This window comes from Phalacrocorax aristotelis, chromosome 1 (genome assembly GCF_949628215.1).
Source record: "Phalacrocorax aristotelis chromosome 1, bGulAri2.1, whole genome shotgun sequence".
NCBI classification, from domain to species: Eukaryota; Metazoa; Chordata; class Aves; order Suliformes; family Phalacrocoracidae; genus Phalacrocorax; species Phalacrocorax aristotelis.
The window spans coordinates 204099174-204121301 of NC_134276.1; the positions used below are offsets into that span (position 1 = coordinate 204099174).

The 22128-nt window shown below is 43.1% G+C and overlaps 1 protein-coding gene and 1 long non-coding RNA gene across 6 annotated transcripts in view; one reads left to right on the plus strand and one right to left on the minus strand.

The window, feature by feature from the left end:
- The window catches only part of KMT2E (lysine methyltransferase 2E (inactive)), a 61995-nt gene extending 59459 nt beyond the window's left edge, over window positions 1-2536 (minus strand). For 3 of the 5 annotated variants that reach the window (XM_075081398.1, XM_075081401.1, XM_075081396.1), the window contains exon 1: window positions 2018-2516. The gene's annotated coding sequence lies outside the window, so the exon portion shown is untranslated. Of the gene's footprint in view, window positions 1-2017 lie in introns of all 5 variants that reach the window. The other 2 variants (XM_075081399.1, XM_075081397.1) reach the window with 1 other exon arrangement.
- A 1053-nt stretch (window positions 2537-3589) lies between these two features.
- On the plus strand, window positions 3590-21585 carry LOC142051827 (uncharacterized). The gene is made up of 3 exons (XR_012658649.1): window positions 3590-3727; window positions 3907-3973; window positions 20333-21585. It is a non-coding gene; the product is annotated as an uncharacterized LOC142051827 (long non-coding RNA).
- Window positions 21586-22128: the final 543 nt, after the last annotated feature.

The window sequence follows — 22128 nt, forward strand, 5'->3', positions numbered from 1 at the left end:
ATAAATCCTTGTGACCTCCCTTCCCCCCACCCAAACATATTTATAGTGGTGATACTAAAAGGTTCATATTTCATTCAGGAAAAAAATTAGAGGTTAGGAACTGCACTTTCCCTCAATATTTGTATGTCTATTACCGCATATATAATTTATACAGCAATATACAAAATAAATTGAAGAAAAAATATAATACCAAAATTACATGGTGGCAGAAGAAATTCCGTGTCTTAATAAAGTAACAGGTTATAATCTTGCATGCATTATTTCTGTAAGTATTAAGTTCTTTTAGTATTCTCAAACTACGAATATGTGGAATTACTACCCCGATGTCCAGCAAAGGTATTTCCTGGAAGGTCAACATGACGTTCACAAATGTGATTCCACAAAGAATTCGTTTTAATGATCCTAATCCGCTGCTTACTGTGATAAATATTACTGCTTTTATGTCATTAGCAGGATGGACAGATGTACAGTATCCATCACAAACGCAGGAGCTTTTCCAAATTATTAAGCCGACATACATATTACCTTACAGCAACCTATACACACCCCTCAAAGAAGCCGCCTGAGTCTGCTGCCTCTTTCTACCCCCCTTTTCCCCGACAAGAGTGGTCTCGTTCACTTGCCTTTCACACACATAACCAATAAAATTAATCAGCTGGAACACAGCATTTTTAAATCGCAGTAAAGTCAAGAGATGTTTTGCACGTTATTTGAAGGGAACAGTCTTTTCATTTAAACATAATAAGACTCTAATATGCTGCAGACAAACGCACTGCATGGGGTGTGGAGGACCCGAGCTGATTAGATTACCACAACATCAGCCTGAGGCCGCCATTTTTAGAATCTCTAAAGGACAAAAGAGGGAAATTAAAAAATTTCCTCCACATTTTTTAAAAAGTAACTTTAAAAGTATGGTGATTATAATCAATTAATCATGCATGGTAAGTACAGCCTTGGATATCTCTTTCTTTTCTCTGACCTGACCCCTGAATAACAAAAACGTTTCGTTATTATTCCTTTAAGGTACTGTAAATAAACAGACTAAAACATTCCTAAATCTAGATCCAGCACTAAACTTCTTCTGCTTTTAACGACGCGTAGTATGTTCCATTTTGAGGACCTCAGGGCTTTTGGCCACCGAACACTCCCTAATGGCTGAGTATAGGGGAATACAGGACCTTTATAATCAGGCTATATTATGCTTCTCTACCCTATAAGTACTACACAGTGAACCGTTTGTTTCTCACCCCCATGTCTGCAGCAATAGAGTCTACCCCACCAATATTTATTTAAGAAAGAGACTGAAATATGCCACCCAAGGAACACGAACACTGGCTGCAGAAACTAAAGGAAGAAAGGGATGCACCAATATAAGTACTTACACCCTCAAGAAAGGGGGTGGAGAGAATGATCCCCTTTTAAATTGGCACAGAAACTCCTGAGGACTGCTTTCCGTTTGTCCAGGTTACACCACGAAGGGGAGATATTAGCAGGGAGGGAGGAAAGGAGGCGGGGGTGTGGAAGGCAGAGAGATTAGGCCTATAACGAGCCATTTTAGTGCCACAAAGCAAAAATATACAGGATGGAGAAATAGACTTGGTTTCCCCAAGCTTCATAAAACTCAATACGCAATCCCAGTAACACATAAACCCATTCTTAAAACCACCAGTCTAAGGAAGCCCATGTTGTCACATAATAGCCCCTTTTGGCTCTTTTTCCAAGCATAATGCATAAATCTGGCATAACTGCCAAAAAATTCTCCTCAGCTCCTCTAGTTACAGTAACCCGCCATATTCACAAGATATACCGACAGCCTGCCATTTTTTTAACCAAACCCCACAAAAGGAAATACAAATTCAAGGCAACTTAAACAGAATTTAAATACATTTCAGGGTAGAAGGGAGTTATACTCGTACCGAGGGTAATGAGACGTTCCCGTCGCATTTCACCCCCTTTCTCCCACCCCCCTCCCCAGAGCACACACAGCAGAATACGCTGGTAATAACCAAACACTCACCTGTTATGGTCACAGGCCAGGCAGCAGGACCCCTCAGCTGAGCCCCTTCTCTATCCCAACCAAAACAATGCAACAGCCCCACTGCGGATATCCCTACCCTAGGCAGGGCTCAACCCTCAGCAGGCTCTGGTAAAAGAAAGAAAAGGGAAAGAAAGAAAAGGGAAAGAAAGGAAAGAGGAGACCCCCCCCTCCCCCCAAACCTAGCTCAGTGCGCAGAACCCTGCAGGGACCAGCTCGGAGGCGCCTTTGCCTTGGGACCTGTGTACAAACCCCGCTGCCGCCGCTGCTCCCGTGTCTCCCTCCTTTCAGCCTCCTACGCTCCCTTCTATGTCACTGCCTCTCTCTGGGAAAATGGCGTCCGCTCTCCCCTCCCTCCCACTGCACGGGGCTCACCAGCCCCGCCTGGCAGGGGCAGGGTTACCAAGGCGAAGCCAAACAGCCGCCATTTTGCTTACGGGCTGGGAGCGCAGGCTGCGCTCGCTGAGCCCTCAGTGTCCATTTTGCAACAGCGCTTTCCACGTTACGCTGAACGGCTCGGGGCTGGGCGCGGCCGAGACACCAGACTGCGGCAGGGGCTGGGCAGGGGGGCTGTAAGGAGGTGTGGGGGGAAGTAGGGCAGCGGAGGAGGGGCGGCCGCAGCTGGGGCTGGGGCTGGTGCTGGGGGCGATCCGCAGCCCCGGAGGCGCAGATCGCGGGGGAGGGGCAAGGGCTCCGACCTGGGCTGCTGTGGAACCGAACGCGGGCGGGAGGATGTCTGAGTCAGAACTGCATCCTCTGAGGCAGAAACGCCAAAGCTCCCTCCTCAGCTGCTCTCCGCCCCCCCCGCCACCTCCGGCTTTCTCCTCACCACCGTCCCTACTCTCAGCATACCTATTCTTTACGAATCTCAACCTGAGGAGTAAATTTTCGCCAGAAAGTACGCGAAAAGCTGGTCAGACCCGCCGGCTCTCACACAGGCAGAGGAACTTACTGGAGGGGCGGGAAAGAGGGGGGCGAGAAAGGGCGGGGGAGCGGGAGCTTTGACTGGTACCCGGTCAGGGCGATGTGGAGGTTTTGGCTGAACCTCTCCTGTCAGTAAGAGACTTGAGGCTGAGAATCTTCCCCGAAGCGTTTGAGGCTCATATATGAAGGCAAGCAGGAGGAAGACGCTTTTCTTAAAGCAAGACCGACAGCGCTAGCTGAAGGCATTTCTTTCCTGCAGGGAAAGAGAGGAGCAGCGAACAAGCTTCCTCTCTAGGGAACGGCTCTTGGGGAGCAGGTACCGTCTGTTTTTATCCAGACCAGTGGGAGCGAGCAAAGCCGGAGGCTCGCTCATAGTCGCGGGGCAGGCGCAGCCTCGGCCGTTTGTACCGAGCTCCGCTTCCTTTCGCCATATCCCCTCCCAGCTCCTCTTCTGCCCGCGCACCGCCCTGCCTGCCCAGCCCGGCTTCAGCCCCTCTAGCCATATGGCTGATTGAGGGAGGGGAGGCGGCGGCTGGGGTTTCATTCGACGCCCACCAGGGGCTGAGCGAGCCTCCTTCAGTGCGCAAACTCGGGGCACCAGATAAAAGCTGGGCTGGCAGCTGTTACCCTGCCTCGATGGAGCCGCCACAATCGGGTGACTGGAGAAGCAGTTAGCAGCAGAGCGCCATAGACTAGCGTCCCCCCACACCTTGGGCAGAGAGAGTTTGGGGCTCTAAACAGCTGCTGCTGCGGCAGGAGGGAGCCGAGGTGAAGGGATCTGCTAGCTGGTCGGACGCAGAGGAGGCGGCTGTAATGGGGCATTGAGTCTGAGGGAGGAGGGGGGCGATTAAACGTCTTGTGATCATGGCGGAGTCTATGGGTATTTTTTCCTGTCTAACTCTCCTGTGCGTGTGTCTCTGTTTCTGTCTTTCTCTCTCTCTCCTTAGGGCGCTTGGCTGGGGCTGCTCGCTCGGGTTCTGCCTGTTGTTGCGCGAAATGGCGGCTGGCGTCTTGGTGGGTTTGGTTGTCGGTTTTTTTGTGTAGGCTTTTTTTTCCTTCCCCTCCTATTCCCCTCCCCCCACTTGTGCCTTGGCTGCTGCTCCGCAGCGAACCGCGGCGGAGATTGAGTCAGAAGGGGGGAGGGGGATGCGCGGGAGCCAATCGCCAGGCTGGCCGGGCTAGCCCGGCGCGCCCTGATTGGCTGGCGCTGACATCATCCTGCAGCAGGGGCAGCCGCAGCTGGGCAGGGTTGGGGAGCTGCCGGGGGAGGCTGGTGCAAAGGGGGAAAACGGGCGCCATGATCCCAGCGCGAGGGAGGACTTCGCGGGCGGGGGATCCCCGAAGAGCTGGTGAAAAGGAAAGCAGGAACGGGCCTTGGCTTTTCTTTCCGAAACAGTGCCGGGGCTGTGAGGAGAGGAGCGGGGGATGAGCGAGAGAGGAGCAACTTGTGCCTGCTTTTATAACTGCGTCAGTACAAGATGGCGCAGGGTCTCCCTGGAGAGGGAAGGGAGTTGCACGTCCGCCGGAGGTCATGTGACCGCGTTGCATTCTTGTGGGGTTTGGCTGCAGACCAAGCTGGCTGAGGCGGCGGCGGAGGCTGCCCGGGAGAGTCCGCGCTTCCCTCCCCCTCCCCGCACAGTACCGTCGGTGCCGCGTTGGTTCCCATTTCCCTTCCCCCATCACCCTCACGCATGAGGGTGTAGCTGCCGCTGAGGAAGGTTCTCGCTTCTCTCCGTATTCCCCACCCCTCTCCAGGGTGTAGCTGCTCTCGGGGGAAGCTTTCCATCCCGCCCCCTCTCTGCGTAAAGCTTTGCCCACCGCAAGGGAAAGTTACCCCTCGGCGCCCACTCGCTCCGCCCGAGCGTGGGAGCCGGCGGTACGCGGCTCCTGCCCGGGGCCCTCGGGTGTTACAGGCTCGGTGGCACCCGCTCCCGCTCGGCTGCCCCGCTCGAGTGCGAGAGCACTTGTATCTGTAAGTTAGGTTCCCCGGCATCACGGAATAGTTCTTACTGAGTAACTTAATGAAAGAGTCGTTTTAAGCGATGTTTAAATGACCTCATTAAAACAGCTGAGGAAAATGTACAGGCTATGCGGAGTTCCTCTTCTGACGGGGAGGTCGCCAGTGTTGCTTTGCTGGGGGTGGGGGGGGCCTAGGGGAGAATCTGCAAGCTATTAATGGCTTTATTCTGTTTGAACAGAACTTCGTTATGGAAAAACGGATCGATATTCTTTTATTTGTATGTTGTTGGATCCTGTTCTAGGAGTTGAGCCGCTTTTCTGTGGGGCAGTGCAGCGTGTGTTACAGTTAGGCCGCGGATGGCCTGCGTCTTTAACTCGGGGATTTAAGTATATACTTAGTGCAAATCAAAACTATGGTATGCAAATATTGTGAAGATGCCCCATGTCTTACTTTCTGAAGTTCATAGGAAAATGAACTTGTCAAACAAGTCTGCGTAGGCTTGGAAGCTTGGCAAATACATTTTCTGGGTCTCTTTATTTCAATATTCTGATGGGGGAAGTGAAAAATGTATGTTTTCCAATCCTAACAGTTTTTTTTTTTTCTTTAAGGAACGCAGATCTTGCTACTGTTTGGGTGGGGTTCTCATGTTTTCAGAGCAACTCGATGCTAGTTCCCATGTTTTGTTCTTGTATGAGCAGAGTGTAAATTTAGCCCCAACGGTCAAATTAACAGTTAAAATTGCTGATACTTTAAGGGTGGTGTTTTGTTCCATTTAGAAATGTTTCATAGCGCTTCTGCTGTTCTCAGTCTGTTCCCAGATAGGAATTTCTTTTTTATTTTTTCCTCCACAGTAGTAACCTGGTGGGGGATAAAGCTTTACTATTTGGTGAATGTGTTGTGTGAGAACTACTGGAAGGAAAGTAACTGAGTATATGACTAATATAGGACTCCTGTATAATAGATGCTACTTAATATGTGTTACATAAGTAATATGGTGAGGTGGAGTCTAGTTACATAAGAACTCACGGGGGACTTGGGAGCTTCTGTAAGTAGTCCTTATTAGTTGCAGATATAGCCTGCAGGGTCTCTGTGTGTTGTTGGGGGAGGGGTAGAACAGGATTGGAAGCATCTAATAGTGCTACATTTCTCCTTTGTAGGTTATATAAAGGATACCAGGAAAGAAATGGAGGAGACAGTAATTAAGGATGACACAGTGTGAAAGGTCTTGAAAGTTTAGAATCTCATTTGAGCCTAGCTTTTAGGGTATAAGCTCTGCTTCCTAAAAGAATAGCCCCCCTCCTCACCCCCACCCCCCCTTTTTGAGTGTCAGGTACTGGCTGTTAACTAAGCATTGCACCAACCAATTTTGTTCTGTGCAGACTACTACAAAGAGTAGGGTTCCTGAGTTGTAGAGGTTGTGAGGCACTTTTTTAAAAAAAAAAAAAAAAAACAACAAACAACCTGTACTAGAAATAACCATACTGGAAATGGTGTTATGAGGAAGCAGTTGGTTTGTTGACCAAACATTTAAGTGACTGGATTGCTGATTTTTCTTGTGTAGGCATAGTATGACACAAGGTAAATACTCCCTTTGTAATGGAAGCTTCCAGAGAGGCTTTTAGCGTACAATGATTCTTTTGATACAGAGCAGATTTATTTGGGACCTGACACTGTGGATATTTCCTTGCAGATGTGTTAAATGAAGAACATTAATTTGAACTGAAGATGAGGAAAAAACACATTTTTATTTTATTAGTACCTGCATTTAGGCATGTATTCCATAATTATGAAATGGGGACTAGTTGCCTACCCCACTGTAAGGGAGCAGTTTGCTTATGTTAGAGTAGTTTATATAGAATACCTGGAAATGAAAAGCTTAAAAAGTGTAACTATGGCAGCTAGAGCTTTCATTCTTAAAGCACTCTTCTAGGTAGCTCAAATTAATACCGGATTTTGCTTTGAAAACCAAGAAGTGCACTACTTCAAAAGTTCTATGTGCAACTGGTAGCTTATTGCAGCAGTACTTGAATTGAGGTGTCTCTAAATATGCTTTTATGAAGCTATAGAAATGAAGGCAAGTTTTAATGAGCTCATAATATTTTTTTTTGTTTGCTTGTTTCAAGTTTATTCTAGCTGTTTTCAGGGAAGCGGTATTAGTTATCTTCAAAGAAGCAGTGACTCTAGAAGTGTTGCAGTGCTGTCTCAGAACAATGTCTGATGCATTTTGAATTACTTCTGCTGCAGGAGATGAGTAAAAAACAAATGTGCATACTGCTTTGAGACGGAAACCTCAGGGGAGGGGATTTGCCCAAAGGCCGCTCTGATGCAAGCAGTGTCTTAATCTGGAAGGTTAGGGGAAGGAAAAGAGCTGTAGGAGAGGGAGACTGAGTAAAAACAGGTATGTAGCTTGAATTTATGGTAGCCTACCAGGGAGAGAAACAGTTTCTTCTGACCTCTAGAATCCTTTGCTTTTTAATAAGGATATTTCAATTGGTTGGATGTTCTCCAGCAGTTCAGACTTCTGGTTCTAACTTGCCGTGACAGCCTGTCTATACATGTACGTGTGGTCTGTGCTTTTGCTAAGACCTGTTATTTAAACAGTGTTGTTTACCTTAGCCTTACAAAGGGAATGACAGGAGTTCAAGGGTATTTAGGGGAGAAGGGAGAGAGATATTAACAGTGTAATAGATCTGAGTATGCATTAATGCCATAGTTGAAACAGTTGAAGTGGTGCTCATGCTGAAAGATGATCCTGCACCTCTTCCCAGCTGTTCATTCTTTCTTCTGCACCACCCCTTTTTTGATGGTGCAAGTGATCATGTGGGATGGAGACGGGAAGAATGCATCTAGCATAAGCCTAATTGTAATGGATAGTTTTCTAATGTGAATGTTCATTGTGTGGCTTCACAGGCATTCCAGCTTGAACAGGAGTAGGGAGAAGCAGCTGCAGGGAGAATGGAGATGTGCAAGTTTTAACTGTTAGTGAAATTAGGTGTGTTTTTTCTTAGCAAAGATAGAGTTCTTAGGGAATTTTGAGAGACAACTCTTAAAGCCACTTGGCTAGTGCATCCAGGATCACTGCTTAAGGAGTCAAGCATACTCAAAAAAAAATCAAAACTTTTTAAGAGTATGTGAGGTAGTGCTAGATTGACTTGCAGTTGTAAGTGGCAAGATCATTTCAGATTCACTGAAATGATAGTCTGCAAAAATAAGTGAAATGCTATTTCTTCTCAACTGTAGCCTAGTTAAGCATTCACAGGATTTTGGACTTAGGAGCTTATTTTGTTGGAACAGGGTAAAACTTGAAATAGGTTTGGTTTTTTCCAGAAGTGACTGATAGTATAATAGCTGGGGTATTCAGTAAAGAATAACTCTTACTGGATGAGTGCTGAGCTAATATTAAAAAAAAAAAAAATACGTGTGTGTCACAGAGGTCACTAGTCAAATGAATATGCATTATTTGCATGTAGAAGAGCAGGTCCACTGACTGCCAACCGATCAGTTTATCCACCTGGATGTGGAAAGACTGTTCAGGACAGGGCAGGAACTTGTTTTGCATGCCACTTCAGGCTTTGGGTTATGATGAGCTTTTCTGAAAAGGTTGGCACTAGTAAGGTTTTCCTCTAAAAGGAAAAACAAGTTATTGGCTCGTTCTACAATTCTTAACAATTGAGCTCCTCACATAAAGAAGCAAGTTTTAAAGTAGTTGTGTGTCCTGTTAATCCCAGGATTAGTGGGAATTTGCACCAAGTCCAGCTCACTAGTATGACGTTTAGGTGGTGAAGTGGGGCAGTGGTTTGTTTTCTCCTAGTGTGACCTTGTTATTTGAAATACTGTGATGAACTTGTAGTTCCTTTTGAGAGCAGTATCAAGCTCTGGTCCTAGACAGTGTTAAGATGTAGGCACTGTAAGCACAATGGTGGTTCTTGAGGATTTCTAGGAAGAAAATGGGGCAAAATACTGCCACTTCCTAAGAGCTGGGCTGTGCTAGAGTCAGGAAGCTACTGAACTCTGGGCTCCAGCATCCCAGAACGGCAGCTGAAGGTGTGTGGTCCTGTCACAGAGAAAGCAAGTGTTTGTGTTGCTTGTAAGCTTGGAAACCGAACAAAACTTAGCTGCTGTGTTTGTGTGGGTATTAAGTGTTGGACAAAAGAGGTTCTTCATTTCTGCTGAAACTTCTTACTGTGACTTGTCTGGAGGGAGCTTGTTAATAGAGAGGTAGGGAACAACCACAGGTTCAACAAATGAATTTCCTGCACTCCTGTGGTTGAAGCACTGTCTGCTAGCATGTTAACAATGCACAGTCATGCAGTCGTTCTTGTTCAAAAGTAGAAATGCAGCTGTATGTCATGTCTCTTCAAAGGTTTAGCTTCTGAAGACTGCCGTAGTCCTGCTAAATGCGGCCTATTAGGACTCAAACGGTTTCAGAAGTACAGAAGTCCCACAGCAGAATGGTATGCTTGGAATGAGTAGCTTTCTGACTTAGGATACCACTGGCTATAGCAATGTATTTGTTTCCTGCAGACTTCAGTAGGTAACAACTAATGAAACTTTGCATTGGTAGAATTCAATTCTGAGTATCTTCATCTATGGGAATTAGTATGTGTCTTCCTGTCCAGTTTGTTGTCATGTGACAGCTTTTTGATACCTGCTTGATCCAGTGTTAGTACAGCTGCTATAGACCAACCAAATACAAGTCCAAAACTGCCCTGTGTGGCAGATCTGGGGTGTGTCAAAACTAGCAGGGAGGGCACAAGAACAACTCCAGCTGAAGAACTAGCTGAAAAATAAGCGTTATTGTCTAATTTCTGGAAATTTCTGGAAAACTCCATTTTCCTTGCCTCCTGTGTTTCTGCCTTTCCTTATCAGGTTAGATGACTGTTGTGTGATTTATTTTTTTTTTTCTCCAAATTCAAGTGTAGTGTAAGGATATAACACACACACACACCCCGAACAACAACAAACAACCCAAAACCACAGAAACCTGGAGTTGCAGAGCTGTGCTGCTTTATTAGTGTAGGCAAAGCAATCCCTTGAAGAGGAATAAATCTGGTAAACTTTGCAATGGTTCTGCTGCTTCTGTTTGGGCTGCAAACACCATGGCCCAATGTTGTCAGGCTGATGATTGCTTGATGTAGTCATACCTGCTGAGACAGGGTAAACTGTCTCAAATTGGATCCAGAAGAACTATAGACCTTCTAATTAGAAAACTTTATAGGAGCGTGTTACTTAAAATGTCAGTCACGACTCTCCTGATTTAGAAGACTACTCTTCACAAAGTGAAACAATTTATCAGGGTGGTGCTACACTTTGAATTAATCTCCAGAGCTGTGCTCCATTACCCCAGCATTCATATGCTGGACCAAGCTCATAAGCTTATAAAGGCATGCTGGGCAGTTGTCAGATCCTATTTTTAAACTGTTTCTGAGAAACACTTCTGTCTCCTATCTCTGCACAAGCATAGGAAAGGCTATACTTCATGTAGGAGCCACGGTGTCTGCGCTCATCTAACAGCAATTTTTGAACTTGAGTGTCTCCTTCAGAGATAGTAAAGCTGAATCTGCAGTAACTTCTGTTGGTGAGGGAAAACGATGATTACTAGGAAATAGTGGCAGTGGGCGATTGAGTCCTTGGCTATAACTACCTATAATAAAAGATACAAGTCTATGGTGCTTGACAGACTAGCCAAACTTTAAGAGGAATCCTGATGGCTAGTGTCAAAGCACCTGCTTTGCTATACTTAATGGAGTACAAGAAGAGTTGCAAGCTAGAACACTTCAAATGGTATTTCTCCTGGTGAAGATTAAACAGCAGTTTTGCTTGATAATCTGCTACTTATTTGCAGTAACCCATTTACTACAATTGTGTGATACCATCTTTAAATTTCCACTAATGTTGGAAAGTTACATAAAAATGCAACTGCATTCTGTATGCAAGTAGGGTTTGTGTTTTAAGGCTTTTCCTCCCTGTGTCCAAGATCATCTACTTCAGACTAGGCCTGAAACACAAGCACTGGATGTGGGTGTTAACATCCTCTTGCTATACTGGGGAGGGAATTCCAAAATTGAAGGACCACTTCGGAGAATATATATAATATAGCTTTTGGCAAAAATAAGGAATACTGATGAAGCATTTAGACTTGGTCCTGTCTTAAAACTGGCAGGGATTTTTTGAACTGGTCTAAGTACTAAGAGCATGAAGAGAAAAATCATGCTGCTGTGAGATGAATTATACAGTGCCAAATCAACATACTGAGTTCTGCATGTCTTGGAGCTCTTTCAAGAGACTTGTCAAACACTGCAGTTGCTGGTATACACCTAATTGATGGGAGGAAATAATTGTTTCAAAGCATTATTAGGGCTGTACCCTGAAGGCTGTAGCTAAGCCTGCACTACTTCTAAGAGCTGGCAGTGTAGGGTCTTATGGGTGTTTTTTTTTTCTAGGTAAGCTGCTGCTCCACACTTTCCTGGAGATTGTGCACTACAAATATTGGCCTTGGAAGTGCAGCTGTTAGCTAAATTGGTTTGTCTTGTCTTCTGTTTTAGTGGCATGACTAGTCCTGATTCCATTTAAGTAAATGGGAGTAGTTAGCTACTCTTCTCCTTGGTATTTGTTATCTAAATTCTGCCTTGTATGCCAAGTGTTAGTGCTTGTATGAAGGAGGAAGATTTATAATTGGACCTGTTGTAACCTCATCCTGCAGTTAGCAAAGCAAGGTAGTCTGTTTGAGGGGTATGATACCTCCTTCTGCACTTCATCTCCTGTTTAAGTCTGTCTGCTGAGACATGCCCTTTAATTTCAATAATGCAATGATACTGCTGTGTGTGTTCTAGAATTGTTTCCTCATTTAAAACCCACCCTGAACTCCCCACACTTCTGTAACCTAGCAAGAATTTTCATATACTTGAGCCCTCTGCAGTTACTGGCTCTGCCTTACCTAGTCTGCTCAGAACTATAGCCTTATTTCTCAATTGTCTCATGACTAATCCTCATATCTTGTCAATGTATTTTGTAGATAGCATATCACAAGTAAGCAGGAGTTGAGCTGTCTGCAAATGCTCCTTCTGTCTAGAAGTAACTTGCTGGAAGGTACTTGTGCATGTCTGTAGATGCTTCATAAAGCTTGGATTTTTTCCTGTGAACAGCCTATGTATTTAACAGGAAACTCCTTGCTCTGGGTGCCTCTTTTTGCTTGAATAGTGTTGAGCAACAATTATGTACTGATTGCACTCATTACAAACAAACTCCACATCCTGTTTAGAATAGGATGTACATACTAACAAGTGTAAAACATCTGTTGCATCTTCCTAGAAATAGCATGTTGCAGTCTTGGCTGTTTCAGCTTCACAGCTGTTCAGAAGCCATTCCATATTTAAAATCCAAAGTCTTTAAGGGATGTCTGAAATAAGTTTAAAGTAGGTAGTAGTTTTTTCTTACGTGGTGCAAGAAAAAGTACCGGTTTGGAGTTGGTACTCCACCCTTCTGCGTCATCAGTCCCCACTATAGTAATAGGCCATCAAAGAGCAAAAAAACTGAACTGGGTGTCCAAAAACGTAAGTCCAGTAGACCTTGTTTTTCTTTATGTGCCTTTCTGAGATTCTCGGTTGAATCTGAATTTTGGATATGTGTAGTTGGTACTGGAGTGGAGGAGAGGTTTCTTTACTGCTTAGGAATACTTCTACTGTAGTTCATAAGCTGAAATCTTGTTCTACTTGTCATATGATAAATATGAGATGCTTTGTTAAACTCATTTGCTTTTCCCTTACACAAGTTTAATGTAAGCATTTTTTTTTTTAAATATATATATATTTTAACCCCATTAAGTAGGATCATGTCTGACTTGTGATGCCACTTTGAAACTCCCTTACTATCAAATACTTTGTGCTCAACTGGAAATGCTTGGAGGGGACTCCTCGCGTTTTTGATTGTTGCAGGAAAAAATAAGAATTAAATACATTATTCTGTAAACAAGCTTCACAACATATACCCAAGACCCATTTAGCGTGTTTAAAGTAACTGTTCTTCAGTATGTGTAAGATAAAACAGTCAAAAGCCTACAAAATATCAGTATATGTGAATGACCATGCTAGCAATTACAGATGACCAAAGGGAGGATGATGGAGGTCCCTAGAGGTAACTGCAGCTCTTTAGAGGGAGGGATGGAAGACTAGATGGGTTGAAGCAAAGGCTGTATTACTGATGTTAACCAGAGAATAGTTACTAGAAAAGTATTTTCATCAGCATTTGTAGGTTTTCAAAGCTGTTTTTCACTTAAACACACACAAAAAACCACTAACACCAGCCTGAATTGTATACATTAAGAGGTCTTGCCCCTAACTGCAGCAAAAGGGTGGACTGTAAGAAGGAAACCTGACTGAAATCCAGCTGTCTTGGCTGGAAAATAAGCAGGCCTAACCTGTAGTAAATGAACAGCATAGAACTTCTGAGTAGCTTAAGGCTATGTCTAGAGTAGATTATAGAAATGATGAAAACAGAGGCATTGTATGCAACTGCAGAGTTCTGAAAGACCAGTTTAGAGGGGGATCTTCTGCATAGGAGTAACATCCCTATTTCAAGCAGTTGTGCTGTGTCCTACATCACATGATTGCTAGCTGTTGTGTAATGGGAAAGCCTGGCTTTTTTTCCATTCATCTTATGGAGCTCGTGGAGGGAAGCACAGATTGGATTGTATTTAACTATAACTTCCTTCCTGTTGGGAGCTCATGTCTGAACTATTACGGATTTCTGGCACTTAATCTGCCATGTGGAATGCTTTGGTTTCCTGCCCATATGTGAAATCTGAGTAAGCTTTGGAGTCTCAGGATGGAGGGGGTGACTGGGAGCCATCTTTCTGTGGGATAGTAAAGTCATTCCATGATTGTCTCCTTCCCCAGCTTTCTGGATGGGTATAACCAGGTGTACTATGGTATGTCATGGTCAACTGGTAGTATGTGTAAGCTAACAATATAGCACATAGACCTATTTATTATTGCTTTTTTTTAATTCCTAAACTTAAGGACTCTCATTTTCAAAACTTAAGATAGTTTTGCTGTCTGAATAACAACCTGTGTTATTTCTGAATGCAAAAAGAAAGTGACTGAGCTGGAAACTAGATCAAAGAATGGCAATTTTATGCCTAAATTTCCACCTGCTTACCAGGCTTCTCCAAAATCAGTTTGTAGGTTTCCTATGCAACAAATGCATAGGAAAGTACTGTACTTCTTCTGAAGTACAGAAAGAAGCCACCAGCTGAAGAATGAGGAAGATGGCTCAAAAACAAGCAGCACAGAAAGGAAGCTGCTTTTCTTTAATTAGGTCTGCTTTTTACTTTTTTCCTGTTTTGGAGCTAAGTGTTGATGCCCAGTCTCCTTTGGTAGCTTTCTGAAAGAGAAGAAGCTCCAACCACCAAATCAGTAGCCTTGTTAAATGCAGGAGGTGGAATGATGAAGTCTGTAAGCATGACTCCAAAGACCTGCAAATGCTATGCATGACTTAAATTTGTCTGCTTGGCATAATCAAGCTCTTGCTTGTAGGAATTTAACTACTACAAATTCCTATAACTCTGTTTATAGGAATTTAACTTCCATGTTTGTAGATGGAAGTAGAAAAACCACATGATTTAGTGAAGTCTGATTTTTATACTGTCATGGAAAAATCTGTCTAGTGGCAGCTGGCTGTATCTAATTTTTTCTAACTTTTGTGTTTGTTAGTGATTTCTTTCTATTCATGCTGTGTTAGCTTTGCGTGTTCTCCAGAAGACTCTACCCAACTTAAATACAAAGGTGTTTGTTTCCTTTGTTTTCAAATATGAAAGAAACTGTTAAATGTGCTGATATTTCATGACAAAGAGGTGCTCAGAAGGGGTTAAGCTAATGCTTGAGTTCACAAGTTAGAATAGTCTTGTAGCTTGTAGTTGCTGCTCAACTGACTTCTAAGATACTGGCAGAAAAAGAGCTATAGTTTAAAAACACAGCTGGCAACAGTCTTATTTCTACCCTCAGAAAAGTAAACTTTTCCTGCCACAATCTCCTGATCTGTTTGGATAGTATTAAAGAGACACTGGGCAAAACCCGAGAGTTCTGTGACTGTTTGCCCAGAGTATAAATATTTCAGGCATTATTGAGTGCTTGTGTGGCTTAAATGTTGCAGCAGTACTGTCTCAGTTATTTTTAGGTTTGGGGAGCAGGAAGAGTGCTTGCTTCCTGTCTTCCCCTCCCCCCAAAACCTTGGGTTCCTTAGACAAGGGGAAGAAAAGTAGCAACCCTGAGCCAGTTTATCAGTTCCAATTGAACTGTGTGAGTACATTTCCTGACTGTCTTCCTAGGAGTGCAGTCTCTGCAGTTACATTGCAGCACTTCAATGCTATTATTTCTTTTCAAATGCGCAAGGGCATCAAGCCTCTCAACTGAATCAAGAATGCAGCTTGTTACTTTTATGTGCATAGTCCCCAAAACATGGCTATTAAAGCTCATAACTAGAATTACTCCTTCTCGAGTTGCTGTCATGGGAACTTTGATGCTATGCACAAGCATGACTAACATGAGAAATCAGTGAAACTGAATACTCTAGTGCCTCTTAGTCATTATAGCATGAATATATTTAGGTAATAACCATTAATGTCTTCACATCAGCTGCTACTTCTCTTCTTATCCATAGCTACAAATTGCTCCTACTTGTAGGTTTTGGTTGCATATTCACACTGTAAAGCAAAGGAGTGTGATAACTTGTTAACAGTACCTGTCTAGTTTGAGCTATGTGAAACTGCTTTCATTTAACAAAAATAAAACTAAAAAACACCCTGAAATTGCTACCTTGATACATAGAGGCATAAAGAAATCCATAGCAGTCCCTTGGATTTTCTCCTAAGGGAGAAACACAAAAAATGCGTGTGGTCCTGGTTACTGTGCTGTCAAAACTGTATTAAGGCCACAGGTTTTTGTGTTGCATGAGTTTATTGGCTAGCGGTATACAGGTGTTAAATTTGTGAGGAAAAACATCTGGGGCTATTGTGTGCATCTCATTACATTTGCAATCGAAGTGCACATACCCCTAGTATAAATAATCTCTCTTCCTGACAAACCAGGCTGCAACAAATCCACCTAAAAGTAATGGAGCAAAGCATGTGGAGAACAGGCCTGGAACCACTCTGGCAAGAAGCAGATAAATACGAGCTGTGGCATGCTGAAGTGTCCCCATGTGTGGAGCAAAGATGGAAACAGCAGGCTTGCCCTAGCATGCTCCTCCAACAGCTACACAGAAATGTCGCTTTTGTAAAGACCTGTGCTTTCCCTACAGTCTTCTGTGTAGCTTCCACTTAGCAGCAATGGTCATAATCTGTTTGGGGATGTTGGTTTGCAGTTTTGTCTGGGGTTTTGTTTCATTTAAAGTTAGGATTTTGGAAAAGTGAACAGATCTTAACTGCTTACTGTGATTCTCTGCTGAAGCAAAAATTTCATGCTGGTATTACCTGCCTTGGAAAACTAGCTACGTATGAAAGGATACTGATTCAGAATACAACTTTCAAAATCTTGAACTGTGGGGGGGGGGAAAAACGGAGTGTCTGCTTACAGAAAGACTTGCAACCTCTTGCATCACTACTTAGATGCAGACAGTAAAACCTTAATCTCCTCATGTCTGATTCATGCTCATTCAGTTAAAAAGACGTGCAGTATGGTCACTTGACTGGTGAGAAAGTTGAGCAATTTCATTTGTCCTCAAATACATTTTTAATTTGCAGATGAAAATCAATAATTTTGCTGCTAGTTAAACTTTTTAGTCAGCAGTTCTGCAGGCTGCTTGTGCAGCTTGCTTTTCAGCTCCATCCAAGGCGATCTCATTTTAAGAGAATAATATATAAATTCAGTAATAAGCGAACAACTGTGCGAACATTTAGATAGTGGTAGAACTACTATCAAAAGATAAAAGGGACCATTTGTTATTAAACAGTACATAAATATAAGCTAAGGCAGTGAATCACATGAAGGACAGGGGCTTAAGCAGTCGTGTCCCCTTCGACAGTCGTGTCCCCTTCGACAGTCGTGTCCCCTTCGACAGTCGTGTCCCCTTCGACAGTCGTGTCCCCTTCGACAGTCGTGTCCCCTTCGACAGTCGTGTCCCCTTCGACAGTCGTGTCCCCTTCGACAGTCGTGTCCCCTTCGACAGTCGTGTCCCCTTCGACAGTCGTGTCCCCTTCGACAGTCGTGTCCCCTTCGACAGTCGTGTCCCCTTCGACAGTCGTGTCCCCTTCGACAGTCGTGTCCCCTTCGACAGTCGTGTCCCCGGGTCTGTATGTAAGCAAGGCTAGTAGCACCACCTGTTGTTCTTGGTGTGCTTTTAGTTTCTGTAAGTTCCATTGCTGAATTTGGTAGTAGAACTTGGGGTGTGGGGGGAATCATACTCTGGTTCTTGGTTTTATGCTTTAGAATAAAACCTTTTGGTGTTCATTTGAGAACTCACCAAAATCTTGTCCTAGCTGTGATCCTTTCATGGGAAAATAGTGTATTTAAGTAGTGGGTGGGGTTTAAGAAGCTTATGTTTTAAAATGAGCCTTTCACAATTGCTGATGCTGGTCAGATTATAAATACCTTAGACGTGTGAAACAGATGTGACTTAGCCATGCATAATGTAGCCTGTTCACATGCTTCTCTTAGAGGCTGAGCATAACATTAACTAGATCTAGAAGACTTGGGTAGATTCTTCATGTAATGGTCTCTGTGGACTTCTCTGGGCTGGGTATATGAGCATGTATTACTATTAATTGCTTCTAATTACACTAACATCTGAGCAGAAGAGAAGAAACCACTTGGTTAATGTTTTTTGTTGTTGTTGAAAGATCAATAACAACAGGAAGCAAGTGGTAGATTGACATATGTACATAATGCATTCCCTTTATCCTTGTTAAGATGGCGTTAAGGCCTTCCAGGAATGGAGGCAGCACTGAGAGCTAGAGAAAAGGGAGGGGGGGAAGGAATCGATGAGATTAGAAGATGTCAAGCAGAAAAGTGTGGTGAGCAAATCTGAGAGTAAGGGAAGGTCCTATAATGAAGAGAACCACCTTTAGCAACAGTGACAGAACAGGAAGCCTTACATGAGGGCCTGCTGAAACTTAATGGCTGTCATCTAATGACACCTGCCATCAAGAAGTCAATGCAGAAGTCTGCTGGTTCTGGAAGCATGGGACTGATAAAAACAGCTCTGAGGTAGCTGGTGGGGCTATCTTGGCTTAGGGGCTGGAGGAGTCATGGAGGTTTTGCAGCTAGCTGGAAAGAAAGAACAACTAGTTGGGGAGTAACCCAAAAAAGTAAAAAGTGATAGCAGTAGGACCATGTTGATGGTGACTGAACAAGTTCATCTTAATGTTGGAACACTGCCAGCTTCTTAATGAGCCCTAACTAGGAAGCAGTACATTGGAGCCTGTTGTGGGTACAAGAGGCAACAGCGGCTGAAGGCATTATCTCTTGTTGCTCTGGGTTATTGCTCTGACACCAGAGCATAGTGTTTCATTGCCCCAGTTGCGTTGCTTACTTGTTGAGAGTATGCGGTGAACAAGAGGTTGGCCTGTTTAATGAGGAGATCATTTTCTCCCACCCCTGAATTTCATTTTTGAGCTGGGACTTTTTGTGGATCTAAGATTCATCGAAATGAAGGGGGGAGCTATTGTATGATGTGAAACAGAATCCCTCCAGGCCCATATTGCTGCAGAAACATCTATTCTTCCTTTTTTCACTTCTATATAAACTGTGTAAGTGAATTTTCAAAGCACATCACTGCCTCATGTCAGGGCATAGGTAACCAGAGGCTAATAACTGGTGATCAATGGAAAATTTGGCTTGAGGAATTTTGTTACATAGGAAGTCTAAGGCAGCGATGGGGGCAAAGTCTCATCAAAGGCATATTGTTAAATATTACCATGAGACACTGTTAGCTGTAGTCGCATTAGTTTGTCACAATTTAACAAAACTATTTCTGCAGGAAATGAAGCAGGGATCTTTTACTGATAACATGAAAAGAAATAAGTTAGGCAGCAGCGTGTGGCCTGTAATTGCAAGCTTTATAAAACAAGGGTCCAGTGGCCCAGGCAGTCCGTTCTGACGTTTCTCAACTTTCCCGTTAGATTTCCTAATGTTACAAAACATAATGGAAATGAATAGAACTGGATTTTCTGCAAGTATGTTTCTTCTGAGCATCAAACATATTTCACTTTCATTTCATGGATTAAAAGAATGCAATTAGAAGAACGAGCTTAATGACAGAGCAAGTCTTACTTTGATAGATCTTCTCCCACCCTCCCCCTTGCCTTTCCAAGGTAACTCCAGTACCTCACGAGTTACTAGTAATGCTGGCAGAGACTAATGTTTACAACTCAGTCTGTTTTTTGAATACAGGCTTCAGTCTTCTCTAGCAAATTAAAAACAGATGGGAACTGCAGGGAGCAGAATAGAATTTAATTCTGTTTTGTGGCTTGTGATGTTAGCAAAACTCTTTGGGTATTTTCATTGTTACTTTGCCTAGAAAATGGCTTGTACCTTCCTCCTGTCCAGTCATTGTAATGCGCTGTCTTCTTCCAGCGTGCTGGGATAACTGCTGTAAGCCTTCACTGAGATACATTGCTTTACTTCCACTACAGTGACAGACCATGGTATAAGCATATTACATTGATAATTTTTTTCAAGTAAAATGATGAAAAACTAGTAAACCCAGCCAGAAAAGTTTTTTTTCATCTGCTCTTCCTCCACAGGTGGTGGAGGTGAAATGCAGTTGTTTTGCAACGTTTAACAAGTCTTTCTCCTTTCTCCCTTAAACTACCCTAGCTGGAAGTACGCTAAAGGAATACTTGGTGGAATTTGAGGGAGACAGGCTCAGTCACCCAAAACTGAAGTGGTTCTAGGATCTGTAATACAGAAAGGATAAGGACATTTTCATGCAGTTAATGCTGTGCTTTTTACACTGGTTGGTGCCATCTCAGAGGAAAAAAAATGTGTTGAATCACACAAATATTGCTTCTTGCTGGGGTTTGGGATTTCCTTGCAGCTCTCCCCTCGTAGCTGTGGGAGCTGGTTTTGCGTAGTGCGTGTGCTCAGGCAGGAACTTGCTGGAGATGAAAACAGAAGCCAAACAGTTCTGTGCAGAATGTAATAGTTTCTGACTCAAATTGTGTGGTAATTGTCAAAATATCATAGGGTGTGGTTGGAACTGCTGTGTTTAATGTTGCTGAGGATTTATCCCTTCATAATTTGTCTAAATGAATATCGTATGCTAATCTCAATTAACATACGAAAGTGGAGGAAAGATTTGATGTTTTCTAGACATTTGAAACCTGATAGTGTGCAAAAATTTCAGTATGGTGGAGCATTGGGGTTTTTTTTCCTCCTAGCTGCTCAGTCTTAACTTCCATTCTTTCTGTTTTCCCACAGAATGAAAGAAAAGCTACTTGCAGAAGAAAAAGCTGTAGCCTCAAAAAGATTAACTCACAAAACTGTGAGCACTGGAAATATGATAAAGCTTCAAATCATTATCTAGTTTCACCAGGAATTAAAAGTACATAACCCTGGAAGTTCCAGTAGTAAATCGATACAGAGTATTTTGAAATACATACCTGCTTCATACAGCTGTTTGCTTCCTAGAAGAGAAGTATTCCTAACAGTTTGTTACAGTACTAAATTTTAGTGTCAAATATAAGATCTGTGGTTTTACTATGAACACAAACTTCAAGAGAATTTGTATGAACTCTACTTCTTCAGTAATTGTTCTTGATAAACTAGGCCTTACAGCTTCAAGAGGCAAACAGGAAAGGGGGGTGTAGTCAAATTTTTGGGCAGATAAACTTCAATAAATTAAATGTTTAAAAGGAAGAACATAACTAGTACTTGTTCCTTCTCTTGGTGATCACTCCAATTAAGTGTTGCACTTCTGGTAATGTGGTGACATGCCTTCCAATGCTTAGAAATATTAGCCTGCTGTTTAATGGGGAGCATATTCCTCTGAGGCCTAAGTTCAAGGCCCAGTCTAAAGACTCTAGTGCCTGTATTATGCCATCTCTACAGATGGAAATATTTCTGTGGTGGAAGTTCTTCCTTTTTTTTCAGGCAATGTATTAGATAAATGGGAATGTTTTTGAAATAAATACAAAACCTTTTCTTAAGCTTTCTAAATGTGGAATAGTGTGAAACAGTGCATTACTCCTGTATGTACTTTTTTCATGTGCTACTTCAGATCTGCTGTCTTTTTACCCTGCAGTGCCAGAGGAGAGCTCTGCAGGAAGTAATTTCTCTCCCATGTTTTAATCTCTGCTATTCTGGGTCCAGTCCTTGTACAGGAAGCAGTTTCTTCTGGTGGACTGTCTTCTGGTGCTGCCTGGGGGAAGGGGGAAGAGCTGATCTTCTGGAATAAGGGACTTCAAAGGGCTGCCTAAATTTGTTAAATCTCGTGTTGTAGAATCAGAACATCTAGAAAGGCCTACTTCATAGGATAATCTGAATATGTTTCACTTTGTCAGTCTTTCCCAGCACATTCCATGAAAATGTTTCCAGTGCCTTTGAGTTGTCATCTCTGGGCTCTAGTGATTCTAGGACACGAACTGGCACCTAAAGCATTACCAGAGATGCAACTCCTGCCTCAATTTTAAGTAAGTCATGCTTCTGTCACTGAATAAAGTTCTTGCTGGGATAAAAAGGGCTATATATTTTACTTAGATAAGGTCCGTGTACTTTATTTGAGATATAAGATTTTTTCCAGCATTTTTAAAATGAAAATTTTCCTTAATAGTGAACGGCAGCCATGTAAACTAATATTAGACTCTGTGTGTGACTATTTGCTAAAGGAAAAGCATGTTTTCAGAGTGTGGTTTTTGGACTTCCAGACAGATTACACAAGCTCAAGAAGGCCACATCCTGTGCAGAAAACCAGCTCACAGAAATGCCTATTGTTCTTCAGGATTATAAGTCACTGTATTTTCTGCCTGCCTTCTTTTTCAAAGAACTATATGGAAAATAGTAATGCAAAGGAACCACAGCAGCTTAACAAGTGCTTGGTCTTGCCAGGTACTGAGCACTCCGCTCTTACTAAAAAGGAGGGGTGGGGGATTAAAACATTAGGCTCCCTGGCTAGAGAACAAAGGCATTGTGTTGGTAAAAGCAGCTGAGAGTGTTTTATTAGTTATGTGGTGAATCAATTGATAATTGATGTACTTTAAGCCTGAAAGTTGGTTCTA